Source organism: Suricata suricatta, chromosome 3 (genome assembly GCF_006229205.1).
Source record: "Suricata suricatta isolate VVHF042 chromosome 3, meerkat_22Aug2017_6uvM2_HiC, whole genome shotgun sequence".
In the NCBI taxonomy this organism is placed as follows: domain Eukaryota; kingdom Metazoa; phylum Chordata; class Mammalia; order Carnivora; family Herpestidae; genus Suricata; species Suricata suricatta.
In genome coordinates, this window is record NC_043702.1 from 172,238,710 (window position 1) to 172,246,585 (window position 7,876).

The window sequence follows — 7,876 nt, forward strand, 5'->3', positions numbered from 1 at the left end:
TTCTTGAAGAATATCATTATATGATTTGTTTCACCAAATATCAAGTCACATCATGCAGGTACAATGCGAAATTAACCCAAGTGACAAAAAGACCAAGATGGAGAAGAGAGCCCGAAAGACCCGGCACACATGGGCACTGGCTTTGGGGTAAATATGTCTCTGTAGAGAGATTTTAAAACAATAAACTTTTCTAACACTCATGCTAGAAAAATTGCATATCATAGAGACAAAAAGAAACTTACCTCCCGAAACAGCAGTAGCAGCAAAATCAGTTTCTGGGTATCAAAATTTGAATGTGAAAGGAGGAACAATAACACATTTTTTTGCATTGATATACAATTTATTCATTTAATCAGGAAACATTTGTAGCCTGACAGGCACTGTGCTAGGCATTTAAACTCTATGATGACTTATCTTTTTTTAAAAAATAGTTTATTGTCAAATTGTTTAAATACAAATATAAAAACTTACTTACACAATATTCTTAGGATATGAAAAGACTAAACTGAACACTCAAATCTCTTTTTTAGTTTTCTTTTTTTGGTTAAGTTTATTTTTGGAAAAGTGTCAGTTAATGTCTTCTGCCAATCTCTTCACTGGATTATTTGTGTTTTGAGCATTGAGTTTGATAAGTTCTTTGTAGATTTTAGATACTAACCCTTTTATCAGATATGTTGTTCGCAAATATCTTCTCTCATTCCATGGACTGCATTTTAGTTTTATTGATGGTTTCCTTCACTGTGCAGAAGATTTTTATTTCCATGAAATTCTAATAGATCATGTTTGCTTTTGTTTCCCTTGCATTTGCTGGTGTGTCTAGTAAGATGTTGTTCTGGCCATGGTCAGAGAGGCTGCTGCCTGTCTTCTCCTCTAGGATTTTTATGGTTTCCTGTCTCATGTTTGGTCTTTCATCCAGTTTGAACCTATTTTTCTGTATGAGGTAAGAAAGTGATCCAGTTTCATTCTTCTGCATGTCGCCACCCAGTTTTCCCAAAACCCTCAACGAAGTCAGGATAGTTGGAATATACCTCAACATCATAAAGACTATATACAAAAGACCCACAGCTACTATGATCATGAATGATGAGGAAAAAATGAGAGCCTTCCCCTATGGTGAGGAACAAGACTCAGATGTCCATTCCCACCATTACTATTTACCATAGTATATATGGTCTTAGCCTCAGCAATCAGACAACAAAAGAAAGTGAAGGACACACAGACTGGCAGGAAGAAGTCATACATCCACTATTTGCAAATGACATGATATTTAACATGGAAAACCCAAGAAACTCCACCAAAAATTTACTAGAACTGATGCCTGAGTTCCTCAAAGTCACAGGATATTAAATGAACATACAAAAATCTCTGCCAATAATAAAGCAACAGAAAGAGAAATCATGGAATCTATATCCCATTTACAATTGATCACAAAACCATAAGATACATAGCAATAAACCAAACCAAAGGGGTAAAAGATCTGTGCAATGATCTTATCAAGAAATTGAAAAGGACCCAAGAAATGGAAAATCATCCCATGCTCATGGTTTGGAAGAAGAGATATTGTGAAAATGTCTTCACCACCCAAAGCAATCTATGCATTCAGTGCAATCCCTATCAAAATAACACCAGCATTTTTCACAGAGCCAGAAGAAACAATTCTAAAATATGTATGGAGCTGGAAAAGACCCTGTATAGCCAAAGTAACCTTGAAAAATGAAAATCAAGATGGAGGCATTAAGATTCCAGATTTGAAACTATATTATGATGCTCTAGTCATTAAGACAATGTAGTACAGGCACAAAAATAGACACATACAACAATGCAACAGAATAGAGTGATGAATCCACAAATGTATGGCCAACTAACCTTCATCAAAGCAAGAAATGCCAGTTTCTACAAATCTAAACAAGAGCTGGTGAGCAGACTGTCACACAAAGACCTGTATAAATATATTTTCACTGCTTAATTCATACTTGTGAAAAACTTAAAGCAGTCCAAATGACCATGATCATGCAAAAACATAAACAAGCTGTGGAATATTCATGCAATAAAATAATACCCAGAATGAAAAGGAATAAAGGTCAAACAACATGGAAAATCTAAAGAGCATTATGCTGAGTAAAAGAAGTACAAGCAACACCATTCACACACTCTGTCTCCATTTATGAATTCAAAGAGCCAGACAGTTTTATAATAGTTGTAGAAAGGACCTCCCTGATGGCCCTTGTGGCTCTGATTGGAAAAGAGCTTCAAGGCACTTACTGAAATGGTAGAAAAGTCCTAGGTCTTGAACTCAGATTTCACTAGTTATGAAAATACAAATTAAAAACACACTTCTGAATAACCAGTGGGTCGGAGGAAAACTCAAAAAAGAAACAAAGAAACAAACAAAAATCTTGCCACAAGCAACATACAAAAATTTCTAAGTTGCATCAAAATAACCTGTAAGAAAAAAATGTATATTGATAACTAATCTTCACTGAGAAAAAAGCAATATCTCAATACATAACCCATCTTCACACCCGAGGGACTAGAAAAAGAATGCACTAAATCCAAAGACAGCAGAAGGAAGGAAATAATGAAGACGGATGCAGAAGTAAATAAGGACTTGAATGACAGTAGAGAAGATGGATAGAATGAGCAGCAGTGGTGTTTATTTGTTGGTTGGTGAGGTTTGGAGGGGGTCTGACTGCTGTTTCCAGCCTGTGGACTCCTGCAGCTCTGAGACTGGGGGACATAGGCAACAAGACCCAGGGAGCCTGTTACTATATTTTTCTTAGATCCCCAAAGTCCCTAGTTGTTCTTATCCTGTCCAGGGTTCAGGTATGTTTTTGGTATGACTTCTGTGTAATACCCAGAGTTTTCGGTTGTACTAAGTGGGAGGAATGGGGAAGGTCTTTCTACTCCATGGAATGAGACAGAAGTCCTATTGTTGTCAGCTAGGCTTTATCACAAATTTTCCTGAATCAACCAAGTGAAATCTGTGTTTCCATCCTTTTCAGAGTTAGGTAAATAGAGGGATAAATAGACAGCTAAGGAATGCTACAGTCTAAGAGTGTTTCAGTAAAAACCTACTGACCAAGGTGATTGAATTCAACAGTATTTTTATTTTCCCTAAATATCTGAACACATAAGTTAGGCAACTTGTTTGTAATTAATAGGTAAACAATCGTAACTGGTGTTCATTTAATAATAACCAGAAACCCCTATTATGATAGACACTTCAGAAACTGAAGAAATGACTGTTAATGATTGATAGTGTATAAATTTATAAGTCAAATATAACCCATATTATTGTTTTGGAGAACGTAAAAAAAACAAACTGATCAATTATACTGCAATTAATTATTTATTTTAAATATTTTATTGTCAAATTGATTTCCATACAACACCCAGTGCTCTTCCCCATAAGTGCCCTCCTCCATCACCACCACCTCTTTTCCCCCCTTCTCCTTTCCCTTCAACCCTCAGTTCATTTTCAGCATTCAATAGTCTCTCAAGTTTTGCGTCCCTCACTCTCCCCAACTCTGTTTCCTTCTTCTCCTCCCCCTGGTCCTCCATTAGGTTTCTCCTGCTTTCCTGCCAGACCTATGAGTGCAAACATATGGTTTCTGTCCTTCTCTGCCTGGCTTATTTCGCTTAGCATGCTAAGCGAAGAAAACCATGCAATTAATTATTTAAAATGACTTTTTTATTATAGATCATTTGGCTATTAATGAAATATAACAGAACGAAATCAAAGAATTGAATAGCACTGCTTTTATTTTAAAAACTTTTGGAATAAAATTGATTCTGAGCTGTCTTGTTCTGCAAAACAAATTTTATTCATCGATGTACAAGGTTAATTTTTAAAGCACCACTTTCATTCAGGGATAACTTTACATTGAAAATTTTAATTTTCACAGCTCATCAGATTTCCTCTTGGACATAAAACATGTTAAAATATTTTTAAAAATCAAACTATAAACATCTTTTTTTGCAGAGAAGCATGCTAAGGAGATCCATCAAAAATGTATAAATAAATAAATAAATAAGTAGGTTTTGTGCGCATATGTTAGAGAAGCTCACAGAGAAAAATAAGAATATATTTTACAATGGAAGGTGTAGCATAGCAAACTAATGCTGCATCCGAATTTCATTGCATATTGTTTTTAGTAAGTTGTAAGGAATGGAGTGAAAACATCAATGTATGCAATATGGAACTTATTATATAGTATATATGGAGTGATCTTAATTTTAACAGAGAATATATATGTATGTATGTGATCTCCTCACAAAAGTAATATAAGGACAGCTCTCAACGTAAAGGGCACTACCCATGCCGACTGCAATGACTGTGGCCAGCAGAAGGAGACGGCTAGTCATTCCTGTGACGGCTCTGGAGCCAATGCAGGGTGAGCTGACGCACAAAGACCTGTGCAGTTTCACCCTCCTGCGGACATCTAAGGGCAGAGCACCAGGCTTTCTTATCAGCCTGCCCAGCTGTGTGGCAGAAGGGAAGAGGGAGGGACTAAAAGGTAGAGAAGCTGTCAGAAAACTACAAAGGGGAGTCAGACTCTAAAATTCTGCCAATATCTCACTCCTTGATGAGGGTAAGTATATGGCCGGTTTTAATATTGGATGGAATGGTTTCCAATTGATTCTTCTCTGTTAAGATTTTTATATGTATTCAAGGACTTGTTACTTAACATGTAAGTTAGAATGTGTTTGTTGTTCTCTAAAAAGAACCTTTTTGGGATTTAAGATAAAAGAATTGCAATAAGCGTATACATCAAATTGGGGATCAATTTTGTTTCTTTTTTCTAGATTCTTGAGACAGGAATTTAAATCATTTCTTTTTTTTTATAATAGTTTATTGTCATGTTGGTTTCCATATAACACCCAGTGCTTCTCCCCACAAGTGCCCCCCACCATGACCATCACCCCTTCCCTTCCTCCCCCTCCCTTTTAAATCATTTCTTAAAGGCCCCTGTCTTCTCTAATGTGCTGAGAATCCCCTTTCGGTGAGCCTTAGCGGCATCTGCCACGTGTGGATATGTGGTCATTTCATTTTGCCTAAGTTTATGGATTGTCTTTTTTCTACTGAGACCTCCCTTACCACCATGGGTAGCTTAATACTGTGTAATCTCCATTTGTTTGCAGGTTTTCCTACATTCTGTTCTTGATTCCCAGCTTGAATCCAACACGGTTAGAGAACCAGAAGGTCCTCTGTACAATTTCCCTCCCTTTACATTTCTCGCAGATAAATAGACTAAGGAGTGCACCTGTTGTGCTGAGCACCTCGTGGAGGGTGGGTGTGTTCAGTCTCTATATTGTACACGTGAAACTAAGATAACAATGTATGGTAATGAACTCGAATTAAATAAAAGCTTAAAAATTTTTCTTGCGGTTTGTCTTGAGGCCCAGGTTATGAATTATTGTGGTGTGACATTTAGGATAAGTTACCTATGCCCCTGGGCGCAGCCGGCGATGCTGCTGTGGGTGTAGGAGGCCTGGCTGGCTGGGGTGAGGTGGGGGCTGACCTTCAGGTACAGCCAATAAGGGCCCCACTGCCATGGCTGTGGGTCTCCTACTCAGTCCCTGCTGCCCTTTCCCTTTCTAGATCTCTTGCCAGAGAGAACACCCTGTGTTTTTAATTTTCTACCTTTGTATTTGCCTTTGCCTGTGGACAAGTGCCCATTGCAGGCTGCGGTGCTCTCCATACCCTGAGCAGGACAACACGGGGATAAAAAGAGACCCTTGGAAACCCTCCGTGGTGCCATTCTATTAGCCGTGGTCCCAGGAGAATCCATCATTCATGATTCCTCTTCCAGAGTCATTTTAGGATTGTTGAGATATTTCCACGATTTTTAGTTATATTTAGAAGGTGGTGCTGAGAAATATGAATATAAACCCCTTTCCCTGAATTTGGGTAGATTAAGATGCTAGAAAATTAGCATAATATTTGATAATATCTCAAAACATCTTGTAATCTTTACATTCCCAACAACAGTCTATAAGTTCTCCTACTTCCAAACTTCACCAACACTAGTTTGACTAATATTTTTTGTTTCTGTTTTAGTTAGTTTGTTTTTTATTTACACATTGTAAAAGTTGGGTAGGGGAATCAGATTGGCTTCATCACCTTTCCCCATACAAGGTACAAATTCCTTGTAAGAAGAGAACTTTCCTTCTAATTCTCTGAGTTCCTTCAGAGTACAGTCTTCAAACATAGTGAGCCCTAAATACTCAAGGGGCAAGCTGGTGATGAGCTGACAAGAGTGTAAGCAGGAGAGAGCATTAGCGATGCAGACCACTCCCCTCACTGCAGAGCAAAACTTAGGGATTAGCATGGACTGGATAAGAACTCTGCAAGTTTTAAATCCCCAGAGAGTCCAGGCAGACTTTTCCCAGCCACATGTTACAAAACAGCCCTGGAACTAATGAGAGAAAATTACAAAGGTGAGTGAGAAAGTTCTCCTGCTCCCTGTGATGAAAGAAGAGAGGAATCCCTTAGGGTCTCCTAACCAGAGCCAAACCTCTAGAGCTGAGGAACCACAAGAGCTAATGGTAATCAGACAATATCTCCAAACTGGTGGAAGAAAACCTTCTTAACCACTGTGGTTCAGTGAGTGGTAGAAACAGACCATGGCAGGCATGGTCCAGCCTCAAAGCTCATGTGGAAAACTCAGGGCCACAAAAAGCTGAAGTTTGCACAAAATCAAGGCCCTTCTCCTCACTTTCCAATTGGGGAAATTTAAATCCAGAAGGTACAAGGACTTTACTAAGGTCACTAAACTGAAGGTGATAAAATGGAGGCTTTTAGACCAATGACAATTATAAGAAGTGGATCTCCATGTCTTCTGAGTGAAGAACAAAGCGTGCTTCCCACAATGTGAAGACCATCGCGGAAGAACATAACCCTAACACTGAATAGGCTTTGGGGAGCTGATAAAATACACAAGGTAGGACACTCCTCTAGGTGACTGGACTCTGTACTTTCTCTGTATCATTTCTCTGTGACTCTTGATTGGGTGTGTATTTCTTCTATCAGGGGATCCATAGTGCAAATTAAATTTGAAACAAGTTCACTTGGGGACAACTACAGACATAGATGAGGGTAGATTAAAATATAAAAACCACACACTGCCACACACACACACACACACACACACACACACACACACACACACACATTCAGAATATGCCAGATGTAGAAGATTTTGAAATTCATACTCTACCTCTGATGATTCCTAAGTAGACACTTACTTAGCACACAAGTGAGGTAAGATTCAGAAAGGAAGGAGTTGTCCAGGAATATGTATTGCTGATTCTTTGCATTTTCAAAATGCTTCTGAATTGAATAATAGATGGGAACACAACCCTTCTGGTTGTTTAGGAGGGGATGTGGCATATGGTGTGGAATCAGGCCGTCCTGCAGTTCGTCTGTTAGGAAGAACTTGAATTCTACACCGTGGATCCCAGGCATGGAAAACTAGTTTGCCAATATTCTCTCCCTCTCTCCCACTTCAAGGTACTTAGTTAATCTTTGAGATTCACAATCCATCTAATTGCTCTACTTACAGAGTTCCTAGGGAGAGTCAAGAGAATTTGGAAATTTTAGTGAGTACAGTGTTCTACTGAGGCAGGAGATCTTCACAATGACTCAGTGACAATGGAAGGGCATATGGCACCTAGTATTTCTGAGAGGGGAGTCAGTCTTCCGGGACAATCCAGAGTTTTCACAAGACCCTTTCAGGGCAAAATGGAACAACTTACAATCTGTAAGTGTGGGTGGGGATCCCAAGGAGTTTCAAGCTCAATTTAGATAGACGCTGAGGAGGTTTGCCTAAAAGGTCTCAGAAGGAAGCCCAAGGAATATTTAGACACAATGCCT